This window comes from Zalophus californianus, chromosome 16, assembly GCF_009762305.2.
Source record: "Zalophus californianus isolate mZalCal1 chromosome 16, mZalCal1.pri.v2, whole genome shotgun sequence".
In the NCBI taxonomy this organism is placed as follows: Eukaryota; Metazoa; Chordata; class Mammalia; order Carnivora; family Otariidae; genus Zalophus; species Zalophus californianus.
The window spans coordinates 53,335,424-53,350,986 of NC_045610.1; the positions used below are offsets into that span (position 1 = coordinate 53,335,424).

At 38.8% G+C, this 15,563-nt stretch overlaps 1 long non-coding RNA gene across 1 annotated transcript in view; it reads right to left on the reverse strand.

Annotated features, from left to right (window-relative positions):
- Positions 1 to 10,890: 10,890 nt before the first annotated feature.
- LOC113939016 overlaps positions 10,891 to 15,563 on the reverse strand; it is a 122,377-nt gene continuing 117,704 nt past the window's right edge. Inside the window, exon 3 of the long non-coding RNA XR_003525089.1 lies at positions 10,891 to 11,107. This is a non-coding gene — a long non-coding RNA (uncharacterized LOC113939016). The remainder of the gene's footprint in view (positions 11,108 to 15,563) is intronic.

The following is a 15,563-nucleotide window of genomic DNA, read 5'->3' on the forward strand; positions in this document are numbered from 1 at the left end:
GGGATTAAGATTTATTTCTCACTAATGAGAAACACAGTGTGTACATAGAATAGAGTCCAAATCCAAGAAAAGAGGCCTGGAGTTGGCTTCACGTACACGTGCGTGCACACACACACACACACACACACACACACAATGCAAAAAAATATATTTAATCAACAGGACTTGGAGACTGATTGCATTGGGGAGGAGACAGTGGAAAAATTAGGAATTTTTGCTATTGTTATTTTCGGTTTCATTTTTATTTTTATTAAGTGAACTGAATCATGTTCTACCCAGGCATCTATGATAGGGAAAATACAAGTGAACACGCATTCCATAAATACAGCAAATTTTTTAGCTAATAAAGACAGGTATTATATCCAGGAAGTTTTATTACATTAGAAGACACTGGACACTGAGTTCCCTCATTGTATGGGGTTTGCCTAGGGTCATCCTCACACTGATTCTAAGCATGAAACTTCCACTGAGCACTCCTTGGACAAAATTACTCCTATAATCTCTTCTAGCCTTTGGATTTCTAAATCTGGTGTTTCTAGGGGGAACACATCTCATTTTGGAAACTGACTATGAAAGAAGATACTACCCCAGGATAATTCCTAACTCCTGTGGGATTTCAAATCCCCATAAATTAGGGGACACCAGAAGACGCCATTGCCTACCTTAACTGGAAGAATAACTACAGTCTGCTCATAATTATCCACATTTTATTTCCACTTGGGACTTGGTGCTTTTGAACCACCATGAACATAAGCATCACACAGTCATATGTTATTTCTATTCTGGGACTTCTACTGAAAAGGAAAAAAAAATGGATTGCTGACTTTGGCTGCTTGGCACCAAGAGCAAGGCAGTGAAGATAAACTTAATTTTATTATAATCATTATTAAATAAAGATTTGGGAAAACAGCAAGAGTATATTTGTGATAGAAATTATAAGAAATTTATGTAAATAACCATGTAGATTTTATACATCCCTTAGGCTCCAACGAATATTCCAAATCCCTACTGCTCCTTTGAAACTTGATTTTTTTTTTTTTCCCTTTTTTGAGGGCTTATCAATCCTGGGGTTCTCATTAAATTGGGCCTAAATTGAAAAAGTATTTTTGAGATGAGAAGCTGGCTTTAATCATCAAAACATTTGTTTACAAAGGGATGCCCTTTCTTTTCAAAAACTAGACTTTTAAATTCCAAATTATGATTTTTTTTTCATTGCAGCACCTAACCAACTGACATATTTCTGGGAGCCGAGGTATTATGTTTCCTGCTCACAAAACAGCGTAACAGCTAAGCACAGTGGAAAGAACACAAGGTCTGAATTCGAGGGTTTTCGTTCCAATCCTCCTGCTCTTCCTATTGACTTGTGGTATTAAAGCAAGTTTCATCATTTGGTTCCCTGTAAAGTAGGAGTTATGGATATCCGTTATGCTTACCTCAGAAGGCTGTTGCAAACGTCAAGTAAGAAAATGCACAAGAAAATGAAATGCAAATGACAAACTACTGTAGGCTCTTCAATGTTTAAGACATACTACACACTTATTTAAGGGCCTGGAACTTGACTCAAAGGTAGGACCGTAAGAAATCAAGGTCCAAACAGCAGTCTAGAGGGGAAATAGCTAAATAGTATAATATGATAAGGGCTAGGACGGAGGAAAGGAAAAGAAAAAAAATCAAAGGCAACACAAAAGTAGGACATCAAAAGCACATCAGACAGAGAAGGTGAAAACCAGAGCTGAAATCTGAAGCTTTCTTTACTACCTCATTACCTCTTTAGAAATTAAATTCCAGGGAATCTGCGATGGGCAATTCCACTGCCTGGTCTTCCTAGCACAAAAGCCAATGTGCTTCATTAATTACACAGACAGATTATCTACCCCAGCCAAATCTTCCCCACCCCACCCCACCCTCCCACCAGTTAAGCATTCAGCCCCACAATTTTGTGCAATGGGGAAGGTTTCTTAAGTGCAGGGAAATTGCCAAAATGCAATTTGAAGTCCAAAGGAGTAAAAAAGGTAATATTTTTTCTCTCTTTTGCAAAAGCACACTGATGTGTTCTTAATTCTCTTGCCATTTTGTATTAGAGCACGGATCCTTAGTGTCCAGAAGTTATTTGACTTAAAGACATTTGTGGCTTCGGGTTACTTTCCACATTCAGGCCCAAAGTTGCTGGCTGTTACATACCCTCCATATGGACTGGCCCCCAGGATGGGAGATGACTGGGAGAAAACATACTTGTATTAAAACAGGGTGTTAGAAAAACGGGGTGCAACACACTTGTAGGTACAAATGCAGCTCCCGAGATACTGTCTTTAAGGTTGTATTTTGGTAAAAAATTATTTAGTTGTTTGTTATATACTGGGATTTATTTGCGGTAATACAGAATCACCAGATCACTGCTATTTCTCCACTCCATCTACTGTGTGAGTTACTTTATAAAACTCTAAGGGAAAAAGAAAATGAAAAAGAAAAATCCTCTCCCCACCCAAGTTGTGAGGGTCATTGGTTTATTTTACCTGGTACTAATATCAACTTTATGGCACATTTTTGCCTGCTTAAAAAAAAAAAAAAAAGTGGCGTGTATGAATCTATCCAGTATATTATTTATAGTGTTGTGGCCAGATCTCTTTATGATAAAAATGTAAAACCTTCCTGTAAAAATTCCTTATTTTAAATAATATTACTCATTTCTCCCCAATTTAGATCAGCTCTTACTTTGTTCCATAACTACCAAACCTTGGAAGTGTCACTGATGCTAATCAATAGACCAGTCTTCAACATGCATTTTAAAGTTATGCTTTAAGTCCATTTCTGCAGTTGCAAAAGGACTCCCCTCCCACCCGTCTGGCTAATTAACTGATACGACACTAATCCTTTGCACATCTGGTACTAAATGTTTGCTCACATGGGTCTCCCAGCGAGGAAGTGTGGCCAAACAGCGACTTCGAGTATGCTTGATTTCACTTTAAAATCTTCACTCTCTGGGATTAAAATCTTGAGATAAAACATCTGGATTTCAATGGTGTCCCCAGGGAATGAAAGTTATAGTTCTATAGAATACATATTGCACATAATATGGTCTTGTTATTTCTACATTAGCACTACTCCAGCCGGTACCCGCCGTTAGCTTGTCAGTCTCCTGACACGTCATTAATAAACAGGTAATTTCATAACTGATTTCCACCTAGTGTCATGTTGAAAACCACCTGGGTTTTCGTTTTCACTAACATAAAAGGCATAGGCTAGAGGGAGGCCGTTATTATTAAACTGGGACTAATCTAACTGAATAATGGATCAAATCAGTGAAAACAAATGCATATGCAGAAGGATAAAAAAAAAAAATTTCCAGGCCAACGGATAGATCTGGATCCACTCATCAAAATGTGACTGTTCCTTCCCCTTTCTCTCAACAAATGGACACATGAGGAGTTATTCCGAAACTGTGCCCACTGCCTCCAGGGAAGTTCCAAAAAAATACCAAGGAAGCAACCGTTAGGGGAAAATCTGTACTTTTAAAATTTGTGACCTTGAAATTAGGCCTATGCCATGCTTATGTATTCATTGAATTTTAAATTAATACTGCATGTTATGTGCCATTAAAAATTAAAAACACACTCACCAAGGTGAGCCATTGCCGCTGTTGGCTTATAGATCTAGCCAAATGTGTACTGATGGACAAGAATACTGTTAAATGTTATTGGAAATGATAACAGGGATATAATCCACACCTTGGTTTATGCTAGGCTTTTTTTTTTTTTTAATCCTGATGTTATCATCTTAACAGCATCATTCCGAACGGAAAGTAGTTGAGAATTGCTATGGCCTGCTTTCACATCATCAGAAAGGGGTCTCTCTAGGGGTTTTTTATGCTGCCTCTCAGTCTTGTGATGTATTTCTGGAGGAATTTTTTGCTTTCTTCATGAATCCAGGCTAATAATTTAATATCATGGCCTACGACTTCTGTTCACGTGAAATTTCAATCACAACATGGAACCCAATGAATGTAGAGTATTATTACAGCATTTACTACGTTCTGCCCATTCTTATTTAGCAGACAGAAGAAAAAAAGTTGTGTGCCACCAACTTCATTTTGGCCTTCCATTCCATTCGCAACTTCAAAATGATCTGCTTTTCTTCTTCCGGTCCAGTTTGTAAAAGGACAGATAACACAAAATCTACTCTTAGTGGCTTAGGAAAAATCCTGAGTAGAAACAGGGAAATTAAAAAATTTGATGCCAAAATATCCTAAGTTTTATATTTTCATGACAAAAATTATAAGAAATAATTCAGTTTATATATAAACATTGGATCTCACTAGTCATTCAATACAATATATGTAGTAAGGAATTTGAACATGTCAATGAACCGTCTCTATTCTATTGTGGAAAAAACCAGAAACACAACAAAGGTAATTGTCTAACATTAGTCATTGCCTAAAGTATGTCATGGAGGTGATGGTGGAGCCAAGGTAAGAACTTGAATGCTTCCAATAAAGTAATAGTACATCAAAACATAAAACTATCTGAACCATACTTCCTCTCTCAACTCATGCTTATTGGCTATTTAAATGCTTTCTACGGCATTGGGTCTTCAAAGGTCTCTCAGAGGGCTTTTGTTCACACTCAAAATAATACAAGCCATCAAACGATCAGCTAGTGAAAGGAACCAACATTCCAGGAACATAAGATTCACCAAAATATGTATCAAATTTACTTGAGTCCTTCCATAGATGAGTAGTTCTCAACTGCAGCTCATTCTGCACCCCAGACCAGGAGATAGTTGGCAATGTCTGGACATATTTTTAGTTGTCAGAACAGGGTGGGTAGGTGCAAATATCTAGTGGGTAAAGGTCAAAGAAGCTGCTAAGCATCCTACAATGCATGGGATAGGCCCCCACAACAAAAATTACCTGGCCCCAAGTGTCAGCAGTACCAAGACAGAGAAACCCCGGTGTATGCAGACTGTAGGCTAGGCGCATTGATAAAGCTACCAGCTTTTGAGACATTAACAACCAGCAAGGTTTCTATAGGGTGTGTATATTTCATCTGAGCCCCACATTGTTCCGTTCCCAAAGCAAAATGTTATGCTCTTCAAAATCTCCAGGGAAGCTAACAGCATAAAGCTTTGGGTGAAATGTAAATTTCTTAAAATATTTATCCATCCGTAAGTGGCTACATTTTTGACATTATTATAGGGTTTCTCAGTGTTCCATTTTATTAAAAAATATTTATTTGGTTTCTAAGATTACTGCTTTTCTGACCACAGAAAATTCAATTACTGAAAACTGCAGCTATCAAATTGGTTGAAAATAAATAGCCTTTTATCCAAAGCTGGCAAAGACTGGTTCACTTTTAATATGTAGCCATTTAAAAAAAAATAAAATAAAAATAAGAAAACATTTTCATGGCAAGCTGATGGACTGCACAGTCAGAAGGCAAACGGTCTTTTGCATCATCAGGTTTTATTTAAAACAGGATGAGAAAGGAGTGGGGGGGGGATGTTTAAGAAAAGAAGGCACCGTAAGAGTAATTTACCATTATTTTTCCTCTTTTGTTTTACAAGACAGAAGAAATGTGAGCCTTTTTGCCAGTGGAAATCACTTTCTCCTGCTTTCTCTCTGTCTCGTTTTGAAATGTTTAGTAATATACAGGAAATGTGGTAAGTGAGATCTACAAACGTGGGCTTCCAATATCAAGGCTAATTATGTGCTAAGCAATGAGGATGGCGGCAGCATTGCTAGGGAGCCACGAAGGAGACTGAGCTGGGATGCCTAGATCTATTTCTCTCATTTGCTTCTCGTTTGCATTTTAATCTACACTTTCTTTTCTTTCGTTTCTAAAAAGAACACTTGTCCACGTTTCCTCAGTGAAAACCAATCAACCCACAAGAAGAGGTAAACTGAAAAACTGAAAGAACCACACTGTGAATAAGAGCGCAGAGATCATGCACCCTGTGGATTACATATAAACAATGTGCCCATCTCCAAATTGCTGTTCTGTCACCACTGAACATGCATCTGGGCTATCTCTCACTTGAGTGAGATGGATCTGCACGTAATCCGAGCTAATTTTTTATATTAGGCTAAGTAAAACATCATTGGAAATTTGATGCTATTGAGAAAATCAATAATGCCTATGTCAAGGATCCAGGGCATCACTCATCCCCTTTCGGACAATTTGCTGAGAATTACCGAGGTTGTGTATTAGAAGAAGCTCTTGACAGATGGGAATCAAGAGACCTAGTTTTGCCTGCTGTGCTGTTATTAAGCAGCAAGTCATTACACCTCACTGAGATACGGCTCCTTTATCCGTGAAATGAAGTGGTTGGAAAAGAGTGTCTAAGGCCATGCCTACCTCTGTAATTGTTTGCCTGTTTGGATAGGCCTTGATTCTGTTCACCCAGTGCAGTAGGAGCTCTGAGCTAAAGATGCGCTACTACTAGCAAGAAGCATTGCTGTTTTAAAGATTTTATTTATTTATTTGAGAGAGAGAGAATGAGACAGAGAGCATGAGAGGGAAGAGGGTCAGAGGGAGAAGCAGACCCCCCCGCTGAGCAGGGAGCCCGATGTGGGACTCGATCCCGGCACTCCAGGATCATGACCTGAGCCGAAGGCAGTCACTTAACCAACTGAGCCACCCAGGCGCCCAGCATTGCTGTTTTAAACTTGAGATTCTGCACTTGTGCAAAGCTGCTTCCAATGATGGTGAAAATGTGAGAATCTTCTTGTCCATTTTGTTTTCAAAGAAGCACTCCCTTAAAACAAAAGTATAAATGAAGACGGGTGATGCCAATCAGTCTTGGAAACTGAGACTTTCTTTATAGGTAAGAGACACACACAACATGTTTTTAAATGGGGTCAGCCTGGGTACTGGTGGCAGAAAGGACTCAGCCTCTCTCTCTAGCTCTCTCTTCATAAACACACACACACACACACACTCTCTCTCTCTCTCTCTCTCTCCACCCAGGAACGACTCTTCTTCTAGGAGGGTGGGAGGGGACTGGCAAAGGTTTAACCACAGTAAGCATATGGTGTCCGTGACAAAGCACACGGTACCTAGAAAAGACAGAACCACCGCTGTGCAGTGGTCAGACCGGGGCTGAGCCGGGAAAGGCTGACTTCATGAGGAGTTCCCTAAAAAAAGTAAAAAGAAAACATAGCCGCTCCCTCTCTGTTTTCTCGTCTCCCTTGGCTAGGAGCGAACCACAGGCTCCCAGTTTTTACTGTCTGGTTTTGTGGTCTTATTGAGGCTTAACGTGACCACAGACAATAATGGTTCTGGGGCCTCTCATTTTGAAAATTCTCTACTATTTTTCTTAGTCCTACTTACTACATTATAGTTGTGGGTGCTGAATAAAAGGTACTGCTTCTCGCAGCTAATCTCACCTGTTTGAACTGTTCCCAGTTTGTTAGAGACCATGGCTGGAAAAGCCATATCTGGAACTTCTTTTGACAAGTCAGAAAGATGAGCAGGGAGCACAGTGTATTCTGGGAATTCAGCGTGGGTGGAGAGAACGACGCTTTGGTGATTTTTTAAAAATTTTAAAATTGTGAGTTCAGAACATATCTCCACCAAGGCATAGTGATTCCACTGTCATTGGGTTGTCTATTCCAGCCCAGTGGCTCGAGATGAGGGGCTGATATCTTCCTGTCAAAGGGCAAAGGGCATCAAAGGATGGAATTTAAAACATCTTTAAAGAGCACAGGGTCAGCAGATCTTTGTTAACAGCTTCTGTTAGCAGACCTGCCAATGGGTACCCCACACTGCTGGTGGGGCAGCTGTGCCTGATGACAGACAGCTCTGTGAAGACGGGACCTAACAGCAGAATCTCCCATCAAGGCAAGGATGGAACAAGGTGGGGGGTGGGGGGTGGGATGAGGCTCCATATTCAAAGTCTTCTAAGCTCTAAATAAATGAGTAGCTGTGACTCCTAGCTGATGATCATGATTATAATGCCGACCCCACAGAGTTTTAGAGTTAATGTCTGATTCAAACATTTTATGTAATGTGACATACCTAGCAAAACCTCAAAAGCAATAGGCAGATTAGGAACATCGGGGAGGAAGGGTAAGTGTTTGTCAAAGAAGTTCAGTTAATGGAAGAAAAGACTTTAAACCTAGATTTGTATTCACTAGAAAGCAAAATTATTAAAGTAATTGTCAGAAATGACAGATTGGTGGGCAGGACTAATTGATGAATGGATGCAACGTGCTATTAAATCAGAGCATAGAGGATTTTTAGTGCAGTAAAATACTCTATGATACTATAATGACGGATACCTGTTATTTATTACACATTTGCCCAAACCTATGGAAATTACAACACTAAGAGTGAATTCTAGGTAAATTATGACTTTGGGTGACTACGATATATCGATGTAGGTTCCTCAAGTGTAACAGATGCACCATTTTGGGGCACCGTGAGAGGCTGATAATGGAGAGATATGAGAGATCTCTATACCCTCCTCTCAATTTTTCTGTGAACCAAAAAAGGCTCTAAAAAAATATAGTAAAGGAAAAAAATCAGAGTAGGCTATCTGACTGCACCATTTAGACAAAACCCAAATATTGAGGAAGAGGTATGTAAGACCCCTCCACATCTTCGATGAACACTGGCAAATCCAAGTAGAAACTTCAGGCTGTAGAGGGGAATGTGTGTAGGTGGTGGATTGAAAAGGACCGCATCAATTAAAGTCACCAGAAAAAAAAGGAATTAAATTCTCATTGTGCTTTGCCCGAGTCACATCGCCTTTGCATTAATAACAGAAAAGAAATACCTTTCCATTTTAAGAATGAACATATTAGTTTCATGCAATTAATTACACTTAAAAAAATCCAGCTCAGTTTGACAAAATCATTGGTCATTTACTGTGTGCCAAGCATAAGGTCTGTAGTGCACTAGAATTCAAAGATCAACAAGATTTGTCCTCAAAGAAGTCTCCTCTTATAGGAATGCCAGTTGTATTTTTCTAATTGTTCTTCTGTCCCATTCACAGAGAGAGAAGTTACTGGATACAGAAATCAAGCAATAACAAGGAAGACACATTTAACTTTTGTCTTCTTTTTGGAAATCAAAGATTTAGGGTTACAGAAGGAAATAGAAAACCATATTTTCATCTGTTTTATTGCCATTAAAAATGTTTTTGCATCTTTGTTGAAAAAGGTTTAAACGCAGTACACCTGAGACTAGGGAAAAACCATATGGGCACAGTCATCTGTCAAATATGAGCAGCCAGAAGCAGGGAGTTTCAAAGACAGACAAATATATTGTTTGAACATACATGGCAGGGAAAAAGGTTGAAAACTCCCACTCTAATCTACTGTCGATATGATTTCCACGTTCATCTGGTGGCTGGTTAACGAAATCCAACCGCTGCACATTTGAGACATAATTATGTGGAAGTAGGAAGAACGTTTGTAATTTATACCAGTGCCTACCCTGTGTTAGCTTCCAAGAGACCTGACCCTTTCCCCAGCCTCTCTTTGACCAAGCCAACTCCACTCATTCCCCAGTCAGACTGGAAGCTACGGGTTCCGCTGGAAACATGGTTTATGGATAATGTATCTATAATGGACTCTCCACTCAAAACCCATAGAGCAGTAGCATAGCCATCAGCAATCAGTCCATAAAATCTGCAGTTACCTTCTTTTTTTTCTTAAAGGGGGCGGGAAGCTAATGGATTTGAAATTGCAGGAGCGGACCACAGACCTTTTTAATAAATGAAAATAAAATTGAGTCTCAGGTTTATGTTGATCTATAGAACCGTGAGCCCCAGATTCCTCCCCCTGTTTCCCTCAGGGTTGATTCCTAGCCTAAACCACCCAACATTTATAGCTGATAAGTGTCTACTGAAGGGTAATAAAATACAGTGTGTGTAGTTGTAGAGAATGTAACTTATCACTTTCATCAAAAGCTCCCTGAAAATGTGTTTATCTAAAAGCCTTGTATGTTTGTGTATATTTCAAATATCTCTGCCGTTAGATTGAGCTCCTTGGGCATTTAAAAGCTATTCCTTGAAAAGGCTTCTTTGGAAACTGTTTAGCTGTGGGTTAATGGTTACATTTCCTTGGATTGGAGATAGCCTCCAGGTTACAGAATTCATATAAATATATACAAATGAGACATTGACTATTGCCCCAATTTTATTTTCTCACTAAATCAAGGTAAAGATTTAAAGCCCAATTCATAAAGGGGGAAAAAAATCTTTATGTGGGTGTTAGGTGATTTTTAACTCTGGCACAACTGATGCTGGGAACTTTCCAAGCATGCAGCTGCCTAGTGGGGGGAAAAAAAAGTCTGAGATGTTGAGAAAATGTTTAGGACGCTCTGGTAATAGCTGTGGAATATGACTGCATGTCACTTTTAAAAGCTTGCTGTGCTGCAGATGGTTTATAGCTGGGATATGGATAGCCTTATCTGAAAATGATTCTGGATCACTCAAGAAACAGACAAAAAACAGCTTTTTTCAATCAAACACTGGTCAAGCTATAAATGTCCCCATGACACATTGAGGTTTTCCTTGAGGAAGGTGCTCACTAAGTATCAATGATGAACAGTTGTTAAGGGAGTTGGAAAGTAATATATTTTCTAAGTATGTACTACCTGCATAGAGGTATGCATGAATCCATGTATACTTAGACCATTTATAGAATAATGCATGCAAAATGTAAGTATATTCATGGTTCAGGAAACAAGCAGTCTTACTTGTTTTCAGATGCTCAATATCTGGATCATCGGGCCATTGACAGAGCATTTGCTATTTCACAATGACAGTTTTATGAATGGGTTTTGATGTAGCATGATTGGGGAAAAGCCCCGATGCTGACTGTTTTCTCCCAAACAGACGATCATGGGGGATCACAGTGCAGCTGTGTTCATTCCGATCCAACTTGTTAGTCACAAGTTTATTCTTGATTTTCTTTCTGCTGGGAGCTTGGAAAATCCACTCTTCCAGCTAACATGGTGGCTTCTACTTCTGGATGGGACCAACCTGGGACATCAAGAATGAAGGTCTGGTGATGCAGCACAGGCTTCTAGTTGGAGGAAAGATCGTGGTGAGTGAGCTGTGGCCACTCTTCTTTGCTGCCATTATATTCATTAAGAGACTCCTCCTGACAGAGTGAAGCAATTAATATGCTTTTATTACCATATTTCTCTTTCATAGTACGTAAAAGACAGTGGTGCTTGTAATGGATACTCAATAAATAACTGTTTATCGTGCTCTCTTCGGCAGCACATATACTAAAAATAAATAACTGTTTATCATTGACTGATAATTCACCTCCTCTCAAATACCATAAGCCAAGGAAAAATGGCTATTTGAGGTTTTAAATTTGAATTTTCTAGATCAATAATCTACATTAACCTAACTAACTAGATAATTATTCATTTATTTACTTTTTCCACACAGATACATCCTAAAATTAAGATTTTGGTATCTGGGGGCACCTGGGGGGCTCAGTCAGTTAAGCATCTGCCTTCAGCTCAGGTCATGATCCCACAGTGCTGGGATCGAGTCCCGCATGGGGCTCCTCACTCAGCAGGGAGTCTGCTTCTCCCTCTGCCTGCCACTGCCCCCTGCTTGTGCGTGCTCTCTTTGACAAATAAATAAATAAAATCTTTAAAAAAAAGATTTTGGTATCTAATTATTTCAGGGTCTTTTAACAATAGAAAAACTATTAAAATATAACTTACACAAGTTATACAATATAACTTAAAATATGAAAAATAATAATCTCTAATAATGTTCATTCATTCAAAGAGCTTGCCAAGTTCACAGCTCTAAGGTGGTGGGACCAAAGTCTGAAGTTCCTGCCTCTGGGCTTTGGTGCATGTGCTCTTAACAACTATGTTACATTTTAAACAAAATCCCAAAGTGGGCCACTCTAATATGGGAGCTGCATACAGCAGGGTACAAAGTCATAGTTCTAGGTAAACCAGAGGTCAAACCAAACCAGTAGTGAATTTAAGAAGTTAACCTAGATCATACGCAGTGCTTTTCTTCTTTAGAAAGAAAAAACTATATGCCTAAAGAGAGTTTTCAGCTTCTGTACTAGGTAATAATAAATGTAGAGAAGTCATGTCTACGTGCCTTATAATTCTATCCAGGGCCCCTGATACGAGTGAGCAAAATGAAGTACTCAGGCAAACTAAATACAACAGTGGGCAGTGATCACCGCACTTTTATTGGAAAATCTGGTGTTTGGAGACTATAAAAATGGTAATAATGGCAAATTTCTTTAATAGTAATGCAGCAGAATGAAATATAATCTTAAGACTTCTATCTGCACCTCATGAAAACCATTCTAAAGAGATCCACACTCCTTGAAAATCCTTTTCATCTGTGGTTCATATATGTGTGTGTGTGTCCCAACCTTGAAGTACTTTTCATCTGTAGTTCTTCTATGTGTGTGTAAATATCCCAAGCTTCCACCTGACATTTTTATTTCAATCTACATATAAATTTCTAGCTGACAAATTACTACTATACATGAAATCAAACAGTCAAATGGAACCTTGGAAGTAGTTAAAGAATTGAAATTATTTAGTGTAAATAGTCAAGTTACAATTCTCTCATTTTCAAGCGGGGGTTCTGAAGCCTTGAAAACAGGATCATATGGAACACCACTCTCAATCTTATGATCTATTTATGAATTAACAGAAACAAACCAGCTACCACCCAAAAAAATATTTATCTGGAAATTCAAAATAACTTCCATACAAATCCACATGTCAGCCTCTTGCTTTCTCTTTGGAATAATTCTAATTCTCTGAATTTCAACACATAACACTTATAAAAATGACCACTGAACTCGTCAAAATGCTCATGGAATGAATCTTTTTCGAAAGGCCAATTAGCAAACATTAATGTAAAGAATTTTCACAACAGGATAATGATAATAATTTTTAATATTTTAGAAAATCCTAAGGAAGTTATATGCATTCCTTATTTGATTTTTAATGCCTCTCCCTTTCTCCTTCCCCTGTTCAAACTCCTGTCTCTGCTGCTTCATGCCATCCTTCACTTCCCTAGGCTTCATCCGGACTTGGGTACCCTAAAAAAAAAAAAAGAAAAAACCCTATATGTGCCAAGGACATTTCAAAGAACAGGGCCCCATTCTGATTCTACAAACACTATTACAACTTATTTTTATAGAATCAAACCAAGCCAAACGGAACTCATTTCAATAGCTGACAAATTACCAAAAATAGTCCGTATTATAAATTGCCTCCTGTAATATACTGAGCTTCTTCTGAAAGAGGAAATAAGAGATAGATTCCATTTTAGCCAGTTAGAATGTATCCAAACACTTTTAATTTTAGAATCAGGCTGTTCAACAAATTAAAAGTCTGAAAACCTCTGCAGATTTTGAGCACACATATCAACAAGGGTGGAGCAGACAGGAAATGTCAGCCTTTCTGTGTGTTGGATAAAGCACCTTGCCTGGGGGAAAGGAGGTGGGAAAAAAACAGCCATATTTCTCTAATTTAGGGATTCCCTCCACCCTGCAGCGTATGCAAGGTTTCAAGTCTGACTTTTCCTGACAGAGGGAGGAACAGCGGAAGTTAGTTCAAAAGAACTGTCAAGAGAGTCTTGTCTCAGGTAAAACCAAGTGCTCCAACAAGAGCAGCCTCCGCTGGTGATCTTTCTGCCACATGAGCGAACTGTCAGGCGGCTGCAGCAGGGAGGAGTGTTCGTTTTCTTAATGCCTGACTCCATGCGCGCACACACACTTCAGAGAGGATTGCTTTTCACGAGTATTTTAGCTACGTTTTTTAAAATGCGAACCCCCTTGAAATCAAGGGCTAATGGAATTCCCAACTCTGGTTACATTGTTGATTTATAGAGTTTTGGCGGGCCAGATGTATAGCTTTCCAAAAGAAAATGATAATATCTGTGCTAATCACTTCCTGAAGAAGTTGACATTCTGGCCAATCTCTAGCACCACTTTTAAGTCTCTCCTTTGGCTCCTGAGAGTTTTATTTCATGATCTTTTCTCTCTCCTGCGGAGGCTTGTCAGCTTGTATACATTTTTATTCCAACAGGTGCTCTGAAGACATCTTGAGTGAAGACTGTGAAGAGTGCGTGTGTAATAAATGAATTTTATCTGTGAAATGAATTCATGTTATCGTTCTATGATAATTCTATCTTGAACTCAGTCAAAATAGATGAATTTCTTTGTGACAGCTAATTTTTACTCAGCACCAAATTGTTTAGACCTAAGGTAAAATTATCAATCAACTAACTGAGTGCCTTCCTATTTGTTTTAAAGCTGGGAATTTCCTTCCCAAAATAGAGTACTTTTATGTATGTATTTTTCAGAAGCTAAGGAAAAATACTCAGGGTGAAGCGAAGCTATAGTGAGGTGGTCAGTGGTCACAGAATCTTGCCCGGATGGCTTCTCTTTGCCCTTCTCTAGGTGCTCTTAGGACACTGATGCCTCAGATTTCAGCTTAGAAACAAACCACTAGTCCTGAGGACTGTCCCCTTGATGCAGTTCGCCAACCACAAAAGTACCTGGACAGCAAAACTGTCCTGATTCCTGACAGACAGCTAGGTGCTCGAGTCTTTTTGTATACTCAGAAATTTAGAAGAGAAATTGTACTAAAGCATGTATTAACAACCTATTACATGCAAATTACATATGAGGCACTGTGTTGGACTTTGACTTCTATTAGTTTTTTAAAGGTTGGGTTTTTGAGAAATTAATGGTGGGATTTTTTTTATTCATGAAATCTACACTTACTGCTACCTTTGCCGGTCACTGTGACTTAGGCAAACTACTTATGTTTTCTCAATGTGTTTCTTCATCTATACAAGGTGTAAATGCTATCCAGGTCTCTCTATTATTTGTAGGGTGGAATTTGATAGTAGATGGAGAAGAACAAGCACAATGCCTGGCACATTACAGACACCATAAAGAATGTTACTGAATGAATGAAATATACAGGAAACTGACTGCCACCCAAAAGTTTGCCACTACTGAGTAATAGAAACGCACAGCAATGTAAACCAGTTTAGACAGGGTCTTCGTGGTAGGAATCAGTTGATTTCTATGATGAGAGCTTACAGCCCCATGTTCAGGTGATACGTTACTTTGCAAGTAATCAGACTAAATTCTTCCAGACATCCAAATCTTTGAATGTTAGCAAGGAGACTTATGTATCGCCATCCAGTCTGTTCTTGCAAGCTCTGTGGTATGGTAGCTCTTTCCTTTAGGTTCTCTCTAACACGTGAACTATTGTGCACGAAGGTTCTCTCAAGAGAGATGAGACAATATTTTAGTACCAAGATTCATCCAATCTTTAGTCTAGTTGGACAATTCTCAATTAAGTGATGGGTAGGTAACAGGATCCACAGATTAACCAGATTCTTACTCCCTCTTCAAGAAAGGCAGCACCAATCCACACACTTAGAAATTAGGATTCATTTCACCCATTTAAAGTTATTTGTAATATAAGCTACCCTAATGTTGATAGAGGTTAAACAGTTGATGCTTTTTAAAAACTATCTGGGGAAAGAACAGTCATAATTAGTATCTTTCACACACTAACAGCTCCTAGGGT